The 18,478-nt window shown below is 41.5% G+C and overlaps 1 protein-coding gene across 1 annotated transcript in view; it reads right to left on the reverse strand.

Moving 5' to 3' along the window:
* Window positions 1–13,544: 13,544 nt before the first annotated feature.
* Adamts9 (ADAM metallopeptidase with thrombospondin type 1 motif 9) overlaps window positions 13,545–18,478 on the reverse strand; it is a 171,965-nt gene continuing 167,031 nt past the window's right edge. The window contains exon 39 of the mRNA XM_028773009.1: window positions 13,545–15,412. The gene's annotated coding sequence lies outside the window, so the exon portion shown is untranslated. The remainder of the gene's footprint in view (window positions 15,413–18,478) is intronic.

Consider the following 18,478-nt stretch of genomic DNA (forward strand, 5'->3'; position numbering starts at 1 on the left):
TTCTGTGTGCCTTGCACCCCCCCTCTCTGTGTGTACAAGTGTGTTTCTTCACTTCTAATGTAAGTCTTTCTACACCAGTTTATTCTGTCTACTGTGACTAAGGCTTTCCCTGCTGCTACCTGTTGCCCTAGAGATTGTTTTCTGCCTTTTAATTCTTTAACTGATAGAGAAAAAAATGAACTTGGTCCATCCAGGCTCCTGGATGGTAACATTTCTTTTAAATATTTTTGAGAATCTCATATACAAATATATCCACTTGATAATATGCACTTGTTTTACACCTTCTGTGTCCCCATATGTTCCTCTTAAATTCATGTCCTCTTCACACACAAATATATGTAGACATATACACATATATGTATACATGCACAAACATACATGTCTGTACATGTGTGTTTATGCATGTACATGTACATACACATGCATTACACACATACATGTATATACATGTCTACATAAATATATACATATGCATACACAAACATATATATATACACACATATGCATATATATGCATGCATAGATATTACAAATGTGCACACACACACATACAAAACCTGTTAGTGTTTGTTAATGCATATAAGTGTAGGGTGCACACATGCATGCATTATACATGGATACATGCATATCCATGTCTACATAAATATATACATACACAAATATATATATACACACATATGCATATCTATGTATGCATAGATATACATATGGGTACACACACACAACCTGTTAGTGTTGGTCAATGCACACGAGTGTAGGACTGACCACTGGGGCATGGACAACTTGAAAGAAGGTCAGCAGAGCTTGGGTCTACCTGGAAAATAGGAACCAGAGTCTTTAAGAGAGCCTGCCTGCTCCTTGCTCCTGAGGAGCTAAAGGCTGGGGTGGGGGAGGGGTAAGACCAGTGAGAGACGGGGAAGGAGGTGGAGGAGGAAGAGTCCCTGGATCCTGTAGAAACTTTGACCCAGAGCTCCCATGATAGACCCCCACTTCTGGGGCCACTCCCATAATCCCAAATGGAGCTGTTTGTTCTCATGAAGTTCGTAGTGTCTGTTTTGTGACTGTCAGCTGATGTCCCCATATCTGGGCTCCTCACTCTCATCACTTGTCACCCATTTTCCTGTCACAGGTGACTTTTCCTGTGTCTCTTGCTTCCACCGTCTCTCACACAAGACCCCTGATGAAAGCTGACCCTCCCTCAGCAGCCTTCACTGCCTGTGGCTCCTCTGCTAGGGGATTCCTCAGGAGCCCTTCTCCATTCCCATGCTGGAGTGTAGGCTGCTTGATCCTGTGTAGACGGCCATTGCCATTGAGAGATATGAGTTCCTGGGAGCAACATCTTGGCTATGTCCAGAAGACCCCATTTCAACGCAGTCACCCTGGTCCTCTGACACGAATCAAAAAAGCTATAAAATGTAATGTTAGAATTCAGCTTCTGCTTAGACCTCCCCTTACAGATACCAACAGGCAGCTTATTAGAACACTCTCTGTGAACGCCCAGCTAGCAGACCTACTGGGACTGTAGCATCTCACCTGGGAGGGCCACATCTTTTCTCCCCACCTTTCTCTATCTTCTGCCAGGGAACCAGAGGGGCAGGCTCTCTATATGAAATGACCCTCGTCTGTTGCATGGGCTTGGACTCACCATGTCTTCTGAGGTCCAAACTCTTCTTCAAGGCTTTGTCATACTGTTGTTCTCTTGTCTGTCTATCCAGATTCCCAGCCCAGGGAATCTTCTGACTCCATCTCCCCAGCATTGAGCTTACAATACAAGGATGTACCTGCTGCATCTGACTTCTTTCCCCAGGTGTTCTAGAGGTTAAATTCATCCTTGGGCTTGTAAGGCAAACACTTCAGTGACTGAACTTTCTCTCCAGATCAACATTAAAGAACAAACAAAAGGAGAAAACTAGGTAGCTCTTCTTTGTCAGTAAGAGCAATGCCTTGAATCTGGCAAACGGGTGGAAAGCAGTTTTTCCTCCCTATCATCTCTTTTTGGACTCAGTTCTGGATGTTTGCTTTCTTTCTTGTATGATTTTAAGCTTTTTTCATGTTCTTAAATTGATTGTGATTTCCACCATTTCTTAAAAGGTGCCTTTCTTCAAAGATGAGGATGAAGATGATGACAGAATGGAAGGAAGAGAAAAGTGAAGTCAAGAAGATTTATTTCCTGTCCTGTGTGCCAGTCTCTGTTCTAAGGAGGTGTGTATTATTCTATTAATCCTGGCCTCACTCTGGTCTACACTGGACTGTTCTGACAGATAAGGAAACTGAGGCCTAAAGGGAAGAGACTTACTCAGCTGTTCAAGGCTTGCACCCTTGAACACTATCACAGCTTATACATACCCACACCTCTTCCTTAATACCCACCCATCCTCACATCCACACACACCTATCCACACACACCCAACCCCTTCCACCCATCCAAACACACCCACACCCCCTCAGAAACCCCCAAACTTCTTACTCCCTTCTCTACTGACAAAGACTGTGCTTGACAATGGGTCCTCTAAGATTTTATGGCAACACAGAGCACCTTGGTCTTGTGGCAACAAAGCCAATTCCATTTCTTGGTCACCAAGGGTGATTATAATGTGTTTTCATTACCAAGGAAACTGTTGAGTCCACAGAAAAATGGAGCTATGAAATGATTAGCACATACAAAAAGGCAGAAATGGAAATGCTTACCAGGAACTAGCTCCTCTTGGAGCCGTGATTGAGCCAAGCCCAGAAGTGTGTCTTTTAAAACGGTTCACATCCTGTACCAATTAAGTGTTTGGGGAAGCTGACAATGGCTTCCTGGTGTGGGAAATCACTTTGAAACGTATTGGGTGGTAGTTAAAGCCATTAGTCCCACTTGGGCTTCAAGGACAACTACAAAGAAAATATTTTGTAAATTGAACAAGAAGCATGGATTTGCTAACCCCTGGGTTAGCCTAAACCAGCCAAGCAATTGCTTTAACATTGGACTTCCTAAGTTGAATAATACCTATGGGGAGTCAGAAAACAACCCTCACCTCAGAGAGACAGCGTGGGGCTAGTCAACAGCCACAGGGTTCTTCACTGCAGCTGGCTGCTGAGCAAAGCTGGGCTTTCCTTGGACAAGAAGTGTTTATTTCCCTCCCATCACTGAGGGGTGCAAATGAGCCTGCACTTTTTGCTGGACCTTTCTGTACCAAAAAGTAGTCTGGAAAGACCCCAGGAAGGCATTTCTAATGACTTCTAAACTGTGTTAAAAAGTGGAGCCAAAAAGAGCAAGGGAATGGGCATCAGATCTAGCTAACTAACTAGAAAATTACTTGCTCTTTAGTCTTGGAGGAGCCTGGAGTGTTTAACTGTTAGTTTCTACTGCAGAGCAGTCTAGAGGTGCAAGAAATCTTCTACCAGGACCAATGGGATCCTCCATGGGGTCACATGAAGCATAAGGCTCTTTATTTGCTCTGCTTCCTGTGAGAAGGCTGCTGGTACGCAGGCCAGCATGTCAGGACTCAGGGGCTCTGGCTCCAGCCTTGTGCTGAAGCTCAGCTTACACAGCGACTATGGCGCTCACTTACGTTGACTGATTAGGATAGCAGGTTCGAGTCAGCTCAATTCTCCCACCTTTAAAATGGGAATAAAAATACCAGATGTAGCTGAGAGGTGTCCTAAGGATTTCATAAGAGGATGGGAGCCCGGTGTTTAGCGTAGCTTTTAGAATTTGAGATTTGGAGTGCATGGCATCCTCTGGAACCAGAATAAACCCTGGTCTTTCATATGCTGTATGGGCCATTGCCAGGATCTCTATAGAGGGAGAACCAACAATATTCAGATACACAAACAGTGTCATTCATACCTAGAGCCATCTCTGTGTCTCGCCTGGAAAGGAGCTATATCTGAAAATGTTGAAGAAGTCATTAGAGTTTCAGTGACATAGAGGTAAGAATGTTCAGGTCCAGAGCCTAAGTACAGTTTACCTTGAGCTATCTTTAGTCCCTTAAATAGCCACCCCTTGCCCACCTCAGTGTCATACCTGACATCCTAGGACTAACAGATAAACACCTTTTAGAATGGCTTAATAAAATTATAGTTTATAGTTACTATAACCAGAATACTAAGACTCACTAGGTAGCATCTGAGGCCTGTAGGTGAGGTTTCTTAGATTTGTGGTAACTGCCTAAGGTATTCACCAACGTATTTGAGAAGCACATTGATTTGTGACTTTCTTTGTTTTGCTACTATAAAAAGTTCATGAAACAGCTTCCAACTTGTAACATGGAATTTGGAGTAACCTAAATCCATGTTCCTAGGCCTTGGTCACTAATAATCAATTTCAGAATAAACTATCTCTTGTTTCCCTTTGAGGTGAAAGTTGTAATTTTTTGTTGTTGTTGATTACACACACACACACACACACACACACCATATACATTTTTGTGTTGCTCTGTATAGCAATGACCTATGGGAGGGGAGGGATTCATGTGACTGTTGGACCTGGCATTTGGGAATCTGAATGACAAGAGGATGTCTAGCTGGGGCAACGGTGTGAGGGCGATGTCTGTAAGTGTTGCAGCTCTGAAGGGAAAGGATTCCCCTACAGAAGTTGTGCTGCAGATGCTGGGAAAGTTTCCCCAGTGCAAGTGTTACAGCTCTGCTCTGGGGGAGGGGGCGGGGATAGAGGGCTGGGAGGGAATTTTTCCCAGCAAAACTGTTCTAGCTCTGCTCTGGTAGGGAGAAGTTTCCCCCGGGAAAGTGTTACAGCTCTGTTCCGAGAGATATGGAGGCAATCAGGAGCCAAGTGATACCACAAAATCACTCCACACAACAAACCTCACACAAGAGATTTATTGGGAGGGAAAACCCCAGGAGGGTGGCTGCCTCTTCTCAGAGGAGAAACAGCAGAGATTAGGCAGAATGCAGGGTTTACACAGTGTTTCTTGTTGGTGTGGGGGAGGGGTGGAGGTGGGGATGGGGGTGGGGCTAGGGCTTTCCAAGGTAGCCTGGTATTGAAGGGGTTACATGGCCTGATCTTTGGAACAAGATCAGGGATTGGTGGGATGTTTTTTTCTTGTAGGGTGGGACCTGGCTACTCTTCAAACTTGTTAGAAAATATTAGAAAAGGAACCTTGGAGCAGTTAGGGAAGTCTGGGGCATAGCCTGGCCACTGGTGCTCCTGAGAGGGGGGCTCACCTCTTTGTAAACCCTGCCTTTACAATGCCTACAAAGTTTACAAAGGGAGTCCACAGCAGGGAAAGTCTTCCTTGCTGCTCCCAGTAGTATGAATAGCCAACAATGTTGAGCCTTGATTATGGAGGCCGACTTCGTAATTATATGGTGAACTGCATATGGTCTTTTTCTCTAAATGTCTTCAGCTAATTAGATAAAGCCTAATGGAGGGTCACCAGCTTTGCTCTGTTTTGATTTAAATGTTAATCCACATATTCAAAAGTACCTTCATAGCAAAACTGAGACTGCTGTTTGACCTGGATCCTACAGCCTATTCAAAATTAACACAAAAATTAACCACCACAAAATCTACTATTGTGTTGGCTTTGACTTCACACAAGCCAGTGTCATCTGGGAGGAAGGAGCCTTAATTTTGGAAATTGCCTCCATCAATTAGACTATCATTTTGGACATGTCTGTGGGCTGTTTTCTTTATCCATGATGTGTGAGGAGCTGTAACTCCTGGGCAGGTGGTCCTGGGCAGTCTAAAAATGAGAGCTGAGCAAGGCAGTGAACAACATACTTTCATGGTCTCTGTTTCAGTCCCTGCCTTGACTTCTGGCCTTGGCATCCCTTCATGATGGAGTGTAACCTAGAAGCCAAATAAGTGCTCTCCTCAAGTTGGTTTTGGTCAGTGTCTTGCACAGCAACAGTGGGGAAGGCAAACAAAGGATGGCTCCTGCTCTTCTTTCTTTCTGTTTCTATCAAAAGCAACTCAAGAGAAGAAGGTTTCATTGCATCCTACACTTTGGGTCACAGTCCATTACTGAGGGAAGTCAGGGCAGGGACTCATGGCAGGAACCTGGACCAGAAACCATGAAGGTACACTACTTGCTGGTTTGCTCCCTGGCTCTCTCCCTAGTTCATACTTGGTTAAATTTTTTTATACAATCCAGGACCACCTGCCTAAGGAATGGTGCCACCCACAGAGGGTGGTCTTCTATACCAATTAAGAATCAACATGCCCACACAGCAACCTGATCTAGGCAATCCCTAAAATGAGGCTTCTTCTCTCAGGTAACAAGGATGTGTCAAGTTGACAGTTAAAGTTAACCAGGACAGTTGCAGTTGGAATGTTTGTGCTGCTGCTGGCAAATTTGTATATAGAAATCTTTAACTCCAAAGAGATGCTACTAGCAGTTAGGATGCTTGGAAAGTGATTAGGTCATGAGAGCAGAGCCTTTATGAATAGTATTAATGACCCTGTAAAAGGAAGCAAGACCCCCTCACCATTCTGTTGTCTGGGGTAGAGAATCTTCTGGTATCGCAATTTCCAACTTCCTAGTCTCCAGAACTAATGAATACATTTTTGCAATTTATAGCCACCAAGTCTATGGTGTTTGTTTTGTTAGATTTCACACAGGCTGAGACATGAGCCATAAACATAGTTTTAGTTATTCCTATGGTATAGTTACTATCTTCCTTGCTTTATACACCCTTTCAGGATCTTTCTGGTCCTAAGATCCTCTGATTTACAACCTTCATTCATATTCTTGGAAAATATCCAGAATGAACTGTACTATATTGTGTACAAATGGAATTTAAGAGGGATATATTCAGAAAAATCCAGTTTTCTTTTTCAACTCTGGGCCCCTGTGGTGAAGTTAAAATTGGAACCGAGTGTCCATGTGATAATCTCACGATCAAATAATGGATGATATGTAGACATCATTTATTAATTCATATCTTTTCTAATAATCAAGGAGTTAAAGTCTCATTGAGAAGTTATTACATGCTATGCTATCGTCTAAATGCTTTAAATGTATAAGTATATTCATCCTTGTGGAAGAGTCATATTCCAGGCACCACAGGTAAAGATTAGAAGAAATATCATAAGTTCCATCATCTGCACATTCGATTGTAAACAAAACCAAAAGAACAGAGTGACAGGATAAAAGAGCTCATACTACACAGTTCACTATAGTGTGTGAATAAAGATGCCTTGAAGGTGGTCCTCTGGTGTCTGTGTAAGGCTTCTGGGGGAGTCTGTCAGTTCGGGGGCATTCTTAGGACCCTAGACAAGTAAGCCTGTGTATGTTTAGGAAACCCCAAAGATCCTTTTGAGGTCTTGTGGTTTGCTTTGCTGATGATGGGACCCAAGAGACTCCAAGATATGCAGCTGCTGTTATGAGGCTAAGAAGTAAGTGATGGTTGTCTTGCAGGTCACCTAGAATGACAAAAGTTCTGCTACTACAAATACCCATGGGAGTTTCTGTACTTAATAACTGTCCATGTCCTAAAAGGCTGCCCTGTCATAAAGGGCTCTCCAAGCCTTGACATCAGGACAGATAAAACAACAAAAGACATCTAGCATATACTGGACCACCCCTTAATAAGTCTTAAGAATTCTATGCCCTGGAAAGTATATTAAAGAATGTAGAATTCTATAAAGTTCAAAGATCTATGGACCCAGTACTATTTTAATTTTTCCATGTCCTGTAAACAAAGATTGTGGTGTCTCCAGCACTAGAACCTTACTATCAAGTTCTGACGAGCAACCAAAATCAATGGCAATAGCCTGTATTATTTTGGCAGCAGCTTCAGCACACCCGTGAGTCAAGGGAAAGCATCCTACTGAGTTTGCTTGTTTGTTTGGCAGCCTATGGGTGAAGGGAGAATTATTCTCAGTGTAAGTTAACCCTAACTAAATGTTTGTGTGTGTGTGTGTGTGTGTGTGTGTGTGTGAGAGAGAGAGAGAGAGAGAGCGAGCGAGAGAGAGAGAGTCCTATAAAATATTATATTTCCATAGAGTCTCCTTAAATATCTTTACTGCTAGTTATCTCTCACACTACCCCTCCTTTGCCCCAACCGTCCATCTTTCTCCTAACTTAAACCCACCTTCCTATTATTCCACCTTTTCTTGCCTGTCTTCCTAATTATCTAGATTCCACAGTACTAGAAGGTGCTATGTAGGTTTCCTGGGGAGAAAAGTCATTATCAGTAGTATCCAGCTGTGACTATTTTGAGCAACAATAACAACAGGCCTGGTAAGCTATGTCTGTGGGCACATTAGTGGCATGGGTGTTACTTTAGTAGCCAACCATTTGCTGATTATATTTAAGGCTGCTTCACAGAGGAAATACATGTTTCATGGGTGTTAGGGTCTATGATTTGCTAAAGAATGATTAGCATGTAGTTTTGTCTATACCGCTTTGTGTTCACGTTGGTTGCATACACACATTAGCTCATTTTAAAACTGGCTTATTGGCTCTGTAGTTGGGCTCATCTAAGTCTTCCTTGTTTAGCCTCCCCTTACTTTCACTCCTAGCTCAACACCTCTAAATCTGTCCTCAGCTTAGTTACTCAGTTACTTTCTGTGAAGTCTTGCTGCCCAAGACACTTTCGGGCCACTTTCCCTTTCTGCCTACATTTTGGAAGATCTCCCCTGTAGCTACAAGTCTATCCTGTCTCTCTCCCAGGTGCCTTGATCTCCTCTTCCTCTCTCCTAGCCTACAGGAAACTGGAAGTTCTGCCTCTTTTTCTTTGCCCAGTCATTGGCTGCAGACATTTTTATTGAATGAGCAAGAACCAACTGAGGACAAGGACCATCAGTGCCAGTACTCGCAGATTCCCGATTAAATCAGAACCACCCCCCTACAGAATGATACCCCAGACTCAAATAGTATGCAAAATCAAAGAGCATTTATTCCTGCATGCAGGAGCCCAATACCATCAGGATGGAAGGACCCTGACTGAATTCACTGATTCAATTTTAAAGCCAAGTAGAGGGATATTAGGGAGGGGTAGGCAACCTATGTCTTGATTGGTGGGTACTATCTCTGTGAGTCTGGGTGATGCTATGATTCAGACTAACTATTCTTGCTTCATTCCAAGGAAGGGTAGCTCTTGACTGCTTGGCTGCAACCTTGGCTAACCGTCCTTTTGCAAGCTGGGGAGAGGTACCTCTTGACATAAGCCTGCGGTTGTTCAGTAACTGACTTTCCCAGTTCTGGGAAGTAGAAACTCAGGCCTGGTCTCCTAAACTGCTAGTTTGCAGCCTGTCATAGAGTCAGCCTGGCTCAGGCCAATTCTTTCTTTTTAATGATTAGTTTTTAAATCCATATTGGATTCTCCAGATTTGTAGCTGGGGAGCTCACGGGTCTCAGGCATGAAACTACTATTATTTTACTAAATAGATATAGTATCAAACTAACCTTGAAGCACATATGCTTCCACCCATAGATTACTGCAGCTTTCAGCCCTCATCAGAGATGTTTCTTTATATAGTATAGGTCAATTAACATGGAAACTCACAACTGGTCAAAATGCAGAGAATATGTGTCTGTGGCCCGCTTAACCATAAATGGAATGTCTACATCATATCCACTGGCTCTGATGGCTCAATGAACATCATGAAAGAAGGAGCAGAAAAATTGTGTCAGAACTTGGGACAGACTAGAGTGGAACAGTGTCTTCTGCACATGACAGGACTATTATACTGATGAACTCATAGCAGCCGTAGTTGCCTGCACAAGACCTGCATAAAATTAACCCAGTTAACATTTCAATGTGGAGACTTGCTGTGTGTCTTAATATGTGGTCACTTTTGGAGGACGTTCCATAGGTTGCTGAGAAGAATATATATACTTTAGTTTTTGGGTGGGATGTGCTGTAGGTATCTATTAGGGCCATTTGATTTAGGCTGATATTTAACTCCATGTTTTTGTTTTGTGTTTGTTTGTGGAGGGGTAGGGGCTCATGATCTCTCAATGCAGTAGCTCAGGATCTATTGACAGTTGATGTTTTGGGAGGTGAGGGTAAGTCAGTTTTTTCTATGTTTATGGTTCATGGTAGGTTGGCTATGTTCTAATGGAAGGCCCATACCTATGCATATATGATGAACAAGTTGGGCACCCTTCATGATATAGACTTTCTGTATAAGACTCTAGTCACTCATGAAATATGACAACAATCATTAAGCAGAACTTCATAAAATTAAAAATGCTTCTTTACTGAAAAGGAAACTTTTAATTAACTGAAGATGCAGTCTGCAGAATGGGAAAAATCTGTCATGTATACATCTGGCAGAGGATTAGTGTCTCTGATATATAAGAAACTCAAAAAACAAACAAATGACCCAACAAAACAGTGGGCTATAGGGCTAGGTGTGGGGGGACATGCCTTTAATCTCAGCACTCAGGTGGCAGAGGCAGGGGTATCTATATGAGTTTGAGGTCAGCCTGAGCTACAAATAGTTCCTGGCTTGCCAGGGATATGTAATGAAATCCATTTAATAAAAGTGGGATATATACCTGAACAGAAAATTCTCAGAAGAAATACAAAAGGCTAAGAAATATTTTTTAAAAGGTATTCATCATCTTTAGCCATCAGGGAAATCCAAATTAAAACTACTTTGATATTTCATCTACCCTCATCTGCCATGAGAATGGCTGAGTTAGGCCTCCCATCCAAGTATTAACCAGGCCAAACCCTGCTTAGTTTCTGAGATGGGAACGTTCAGGATGAGGGAAATGCAAATCTGAGATTCCACCTCACACCAGTCAGAATGGCTAAGATCAAAAACTCAAGTGATAGATGCTGGTGAAGATGTGAAGGAAGAGCACTCCTCCATTGTTGGTGGGATTGCTAGCTGGTACAAGCACTCTGGAATCAGTCTGGAGGTTCCTCAGAAAATTGGACATAGCATTACCTGAGGACCCAGGTATACCACTCCTGGACATATACTCAAAGTATGATCCAACACATAACAAGGATCCACATGCTCCACTATGAACATAGCAGCCTTATCTATAAGAGCCAGAAGCTGGAAAGAACTCAGATGTCTTTCAACAGAGGGATACAGAAAATGTAGTACATTTATATAATGGAGTACTACTCAGCTATTAAAAACAATGAGTTCATGTAATTATTAGGCAAATAGATGGAATTTGAAAATATCATCCTGAGTGAGGTAATCCAGTCACAAAAGAACACACATGGTATCTACTCACTGATAAGTGGATATTAGCCCAAAAGTTCAGAATACCCAAGATATAATTCACAGACCACCTGAAGCTCAAGAAGAAAGACCAAAGTGTGAGTGCTTCAGTCCTTCTTAGAAGGGAGAAAAAAATACTTAAGGGAGGAAATACAGAGACAGTGTGGAGCAGAGACTGAAGGAAAGGACATCCAGAGACTGCCCCACCTGGGGGTCCATCCCATACACAGACACAAAACTCAGACACTATTGTAGATGCCAAGAAGTGTTTGCTGACAGGCACTTGATATAGCTGTCTCCTGAGAGGCTCTGTCAGAGCCTGACAGATACAGAGGTGGATGCTCATAGCCAATCATTGGACTGAGCATGGGGTCCCCAGTGGAGGAGTTAGAAAAAGGACTGAAGGAGCTGAACGAGTGTGTAACCCATAGGAAAAACAACAATATCAACCAACCAACCCCCACCCCCCAGAGCTTCTAGGAATTAAACCACTAACCAAAGAGTGTTGTAATGTTTGGGGAGACCTATGGCTCCAGCTGCATATGTAGCAGAGGAGGGCCTTGACAGACATCAATAGGAGGAGAGGCTCTTGGTCCTGTGCAGGCTCGATGTCCCAGTGAGGGGGAATGCCAGGGTGGGAAGAAATATCACATGTTCTCTCTCATCAAAGGCTCCTAGCTCCAAAATTTCAGATGTGAGTACATATCCTGTGGGTAACAGCAGAAACCAGGGGAGAAAAAAAGACCAATAGCCAGGGTAAGAGGGATAGGGGAATGACAGAAAGGGGGATAGCAGGTTACAGTTGATCAGGGAAATGAGAAAACTGGGGGATCTAATGGAGGAGGAGAAGGAGATAACTATAGAAGAAGGAAAGTAAGGCTGTCTGAAAGGCCATAAGGAATCATGTTATTATCTACCCAAATAACCACTATACTACACAGAAACTTATGTATAAACATACATATATAGTTTACACAAGAAGCCCTCTTTTGAATCATTGATAAGGGTTGTCCAAGAGACTCCCCACACATTACAAACTATTGCTGTTGCCCATGGCTGCTCCATAGAAGTAGAAGGTGATTCCCTGTAGCTGAAGACCATGTACAGGTGTCTTTAGACACAAGACTCAGAGGCTCTTGACCTGAGCTGACCTGAATGACTCTTTCCTGAGGACTAGCTTTCATGCCACCAGAAGGCACTGTGCAAGCTTCCAAATGAGGGAAGCAACCAGCTGTTCTATCCAGCTACAATGCCTGTAAATCATAACAATGACCAGCATGGTGCAAAACCCTTAAGGATGCAGTAGTGGTGTGCATACCTTGGCGGCTAGCAAGAGCTCTCCAAGTGAGCTTGAAACGTGCTCAACAAGGGAGAGCTATGCCTAGAACCCAGGGCTAGGGAAGCCATTAATTCTGGAGGAGAACCTCCAGCCATCACTTCACTAATTCAACATAATCCTTAATTACATTCTAAATATTTGTCCTTATACCCAGAGATAAGTGTAGTCCTCATTCCTCAAGGAAACTCCTCTTTGCAGCAGATTGATGCCTTCACAGATGAGCAACCAAAATGCACAGTTGTGGAGACCAGCCCCAGCGGATGCTTCGACAAAACAATTCCCACACATAAGGCTCAGGGGACATCATAGAAGAGGGATGGAAAGATTGTAAGAGCCAGAGGACCAGAGAGCTGATATTGTCCCCTAGGAGCGCCAAAAGCTATGCCCGTAAAAATCTCATTAGCATGACAACCTAAATATGAGCTGAATAAAGACAAGACAGACATGGCAAAGTGGATGGGGAAAAGCCACAGAACCTCAGCCTTAGTTGGTCATCCACTGCCAAAAGATCAGCCCTGAAGATGAACATACAAGTAACATTATACAGACTGAGCAAGTTATATTATATATGTAACAACAATAATTAACATAATTAACAAAAAGAGGCCATGAACTTGAGAGAGAGAGCAAGGGAAGGTATATGGGAGGGTTTGGATGGGAAAAATAATGTAATTATATTATAACCTCAATATACATATATTATATATATTGAGGTTATAATTATATGAATATATTTATATACATGTATAAATGCATATATGCATATAATAATATGTATGTAACATATGTATATTCATATATACATATATTGGGGCTATAATATACAATATTACATACATATTTACAATATTATATATACATACATATGTACATTAATATATATATACATTGATATATATATATACATTGATATATATATATATACATTGATATATATATATATACATTGATATATATATACACATTGATATATATATATATATATATATATATATATATATATATATCCATAGAGACATTCATATTTAAACTTTAGTCAAGAGTCCAGAAGTCAACAGAAGCATCTATGGTTTGGATGTGGTCACAATATTTATTTAAAATATGTTTCACATGTATTAACAATAGAAAATGACACTTGTTCATACACCAAGTGCTCTGGCATTTCTGTGGAGTTGGAGAATACTGTCAGGGTTTTCCTAATCTCTTTGGTCTTGGAAAGCTTGGGAAGGCTTTCTCTAGTAAAATGTCTTGTGACCACTGCCTCAGCACGTTCATTCCTGAAAGAAGTAACAAAAGGTGGATTCGTGGAAGATCAGAAAGACCTGGGCATCTTAGATACCAGTTTGTTTTTCACACAAATGCTGAAGACCACAGGAAACCCGGCAGGGTATTAGGCTCCCAGCCTCAAGGGAAGTCATATCATTGGCCAAAGTTTTCAGGTAAAAGGTGGTTGATCTCCTGTTGTTCTCCGAGTATGCTGAGGGGTGCTGAAGGCCATGAGTATGCCAAGGGGTTAAGGCCATGCTCCTGTGGTATATCCTTTGTCTTGCTGCTCATAAACTTTGAGGATATTGTGACAAAACAGTAGGAGAGCCTCCTTTCCCAGTGTCACTCTGTAATGAAGCTATTGATAGACCCTCCCAATGATTGAAAGGAGTCCAAGGCACCATGGAGCAGAGTAGAGCATATTACTAACAACAACAGTAAGAAAAGAGTCCAGCTATTATAAAAAAAAGAAAGACAAGTCTAAAAAGAAGTGTAAATAGTAGGTCTCACTCTAGCAAGTGATTTTATTCATTGGGAATTATCTAGCTCTTGCTCCCTTTTGTTAAGTGTTTACAGTTTTTACTCTGACAATTACTTTAAAAACATAAAATATTAGCACCAAGGCAGCACAATTCTTCCCAGAGATCACATGAAACGGAATAGAGACTATGAGGAACAGTTGGTACAACCTGTGATGTTGCTAACTTACTTATTGGCTAATGAAACATTCCCACAATTGCCAAAAATACCCTTATTCAACTCACGTAGCACCTTGATGTCAGCTAAGTTGTTAAAAAAAATAATTACAAAAAATTTCAAAATGTAACAGTAAAACACATTTCCAGGTAAGAAGTAAACAACAGTGTACCGTGATAACGAAGAGTCACTTTGTCATATACTACATATAATGTAGCGTACGTAAAATGCAGCGGTCTGACTGCAAGGAGGGGCATCATGCACAGGCAGTCACAATAAAATCATTTTACGTACAAAAATATTACATCACAATAAATAATTTCAAACATAAATATTAAACTTTACATCATTAGGGTATTCCGCAGGTTGAGTATCCCTCATTGAAATGCTTGAGACCATCAGTGTGGATTTCAGACATTTTGAAGACTTGGTAATATTTTCATATTTAAAACGAGATCTCTTTGGGGTGACATGGTATTAATTTATGCTTATTTCCTTTAAATGGAGTTGTAAAGATTTAAAATCTAGGAGATTTTAATATAGGTTTTAAGCAGCACGGTACTCAGGAAGAGAGCAATACGTGCCCAAGAATTGCGTGTCTCATTTTTGTTTCCTATGCACCTTTACATGGATGACAGAAATATAATTTTGTATGGCACTTATAAAAATTTGTGTATGAAACAAAGTTTCATGGCACGAAATTTCCCATTTGAGATCTCATGCTGGCACTCAAAAGGTTTCAGAATTTGGAGCATTTCAGAGTTTAAATTTTTAGATAAGGGATGCTCAACCTATATATATATAATATATATATTTATATATATGCATATGTACACACATATACACACATTCACACACACACACACACACAGACAGATCCACACACATGCACACAGATGCACCCAAATTTAAGGTGGAGGTATTGAATTACTATCCTTCATCCATCTCATATGGCTTCCTCTTCAGAGCCCCTGAAATAAAGAAACCGGAAGTTATAAATTTTCCATATCCAAAACTGAGAGTCAACAGTAGGTAAACTAGGCACTTCCATGTGCAGAATTACAAAGTGTCACTTAGGATATTCTCTAGGTTAGAAAGTGACCTCTTCATCTATCTATCTATCTATCTATCTATCTATCTATCTATCTATCTATCCATCCATCTATCATCTATTATCTATCACCTACATATCTATCATCTATATATCTATCATCTGTCTATCTATCTATCACCTATCTATCTATCTATCTATCTATCTATCTATCTATCTATCTATCTATCACCTATCATCTGTCTGTCTGTCTGTCTGTTTACTACAAGCAACATAGAAGTAGACTGTGGATGTAGCTAAGTGGTGGAGTGCCTGTCTAGCAGTGTGAAGTCCTGGGTTTGACCTCCAGTCAAAACAGGCACGTGGAGACCAAGGAGAGACAGCTGCTGGAAGGTGAGACCTGTCTCCAGTGAGTTGGCCTCAGACCCACACCCCAACACATACACACATAAATACATGAAGGTAATTTAAAAAGAATAATTACAAAAGAATGAAAGTGAAGAGTCCTGTGCCTAGAAATCTCATCTAAGATAACATTGGAATGTTAGTACATTTCCTTCTAGTCTTCTTACACACATGTAACTTTAGTATGTATGTGCTCATGTTTTATGACATATAACAGACACAGGAAAAGAAGATATAGAATGCATATGAAAATGGGGTCTCTGGAGTTCATCTGCTGAGTTTTGCTGGCTGCTGCCCCATCTTCTCTTTTTGTATCTCAAATCTTTCCTTAACTCCTGTGATCATGAGTGTATGTGTGTCTGTGTTGTGTGTGGTTTGGTGTGTTGTGTGTATGTATGTGGTATGTGTATATGGTATATGTGAGAGTATGGCGTGTGGCATAGTGTGTTGTATATATGTGTGGTGTTTGTGGTGTGTGTATGTGTGTGTGTGTTGTGTATGTGTTGTGTGTGTATGATGTGGTATGTGGTGTATGTATGTATGTGGTGTATACATGGTGTGTGTGTATGATGTGGTGTGTATGTGTTGTGTGTATGTGCATGGTGCATACATGGTGTGTGTGTGTATGTGTTGTGTTTTATTCTCTAGCCCAGGCTGTCCTAGAACTCACTATTGCTTTGTTCATTGTTCTGGTCAGACCCAGTGACTTGTTCATGTTAGGAAAGTGCCTTACCACTGAGGCATAGTCCCAAGTCAAAACTCTCCTTGCTCTTTTAGAAGTGACCCTCTTCCAAATGCAGCTGTCAGTCACCTGACTCCGTAGGCACAAGATCTCAGGCCACCAGACACTGATTGCTTCAGCATTGACCACGTGATTCAACCAGAGGTAAGGAGAGGTTTTTTGCTTGCTTGTTTGTTTTAATATTTATTTTGCGTATGGGTGCTCGGCCTGACTGTATATTTGAGTGCCATATGTCTGCCTGGTGCCTTGGGTGGCCAGAAGGAAGTATCAAATCCTTGGAACTGGAGTTACAGATGGTTCTGAATGATGGGAATCGAACCTAGATCCTCTGGAGAAAAAGCTAGTGGTACTCTTATCTACTGAGCCATTTTTATAATCCCAGGAGGGTTACTTTTCAGAATGGTTGTGGAAGGCATTTAGTTGACTCAGGAGCTATAATGATGATGTAGTCGTAGTGAGGCCTAGGTATGGGAAAGACGACATGTTAATGGGGAAGCACCATGAGAGATCACTGCTGGTCAATGGAGAACAATACTGAGGCGCTGTGGCTGAAGAGAGCACAGCATGTGAGTGTCCTGGTTATTTAACACAGTCTCTTTGCCTTTTGCAACACAGGTAATACTAATTTAAGGTGGCCATTTCATCTACGTGTGGTGGCATGCAACTGTGTGCAAATGAAATCCCAGCACTTGGGAGACAGGGGCATAAGAATCCCAAGTGTGACGCTAGCTTGGGCTAATAAACAAGAGCCTGTTTAAAAAAATATTAAAATAATATTTTTCAATACGGATGTTTACTTAAGCGTTTGTCAAATAGTTAGTCACGTATCAGAGCATGAATGAGCTATCCGGGGAACTGAATGGGCCACTGGACAGTATAGGGGAGGTGTTAGAAGGCCACACAAGGTGGTTGGACTTCTGTGACCTGCAGCTGAAAGCACCAGGATAATGAAAAGTGACCCATTTAATCTTTTGACCAGCAGGGGGAGCACTTGCTGGCCTACGAATGAGTTTCCTGTGGAATTTGATAAAATTAAAGATTCTGAGAGGGTCTAAGATCCGCATTTGTAATAAGATCTCAGATGACACTGGGGTGCTGGCCCTGCTGTGAGTGGCACATCAGTGACACCGTGGTGACTGAGAGGACAATTCTTGATGTAAGGTATCACTGGGGTCTGCAAGGGAATTCACTGTGACCTTAGAAAGCTGCTTAATGGTTGTGGCCTCAGCTTCCTCTACTGTAAAATAAGGACAAGAGCTCTACCTCATGACCTCCTTGTGAGGAGTCTAAGAAAATGATTCCTGTAAGTTTGTTTCTCAGTGCAGTGGAAGCTCAACAATGTCAGCAGGACTGTTATTATTATAACAGTATTATGATATATAACACGATAGATATTTTATTTTCATAAAAGTAAAAATTATATATATATGTATATATACATATATATATGTATATATATACACATATATATGTGTGTGTGTGTGTGTGTGTATGTGTGTGTATGTATTCCAGGATATATATTATATCCTGAGATGATATATATCTCAGCCCCTTACTTCACAATTTCTAATATTCAAAACATAGATTTCTGGATCTACCAGAGACCTTAGGAAGTAAAACTCCTGGAATTTTCCAGCAGGCTGTGAAGAGAAACTTAATGTACGGGGCCTGAGGATCTTGGGTTCAGGGATGAGGGACAGATGCCTTCAGGCACAGAAAGACAGACAAGCAAGAATGTAAAGGGTAGAATATTATCAGGTCAGCTTCACGATGCTTGACAGTAGCTCTGTCTGGGGGAGAGGTCATTTCCTACATCTGTAGAGGTCGGGAGTTAGGGAA

This window comes from Grammomys surdaster, unplaced genomic scaffold (genome assembly GCF_004785775.1).
Source record: "Grammomys surdaster isolate TR1022 unplaced genomic scaffold, NIH_TR_1.0 220, whole genome shotgun sequence".
NCBI lineage: Eukaryota > Metazoa > Chordata > Mammalia > Rodentia > Muridae > Grammomys > Grammomys surdaster.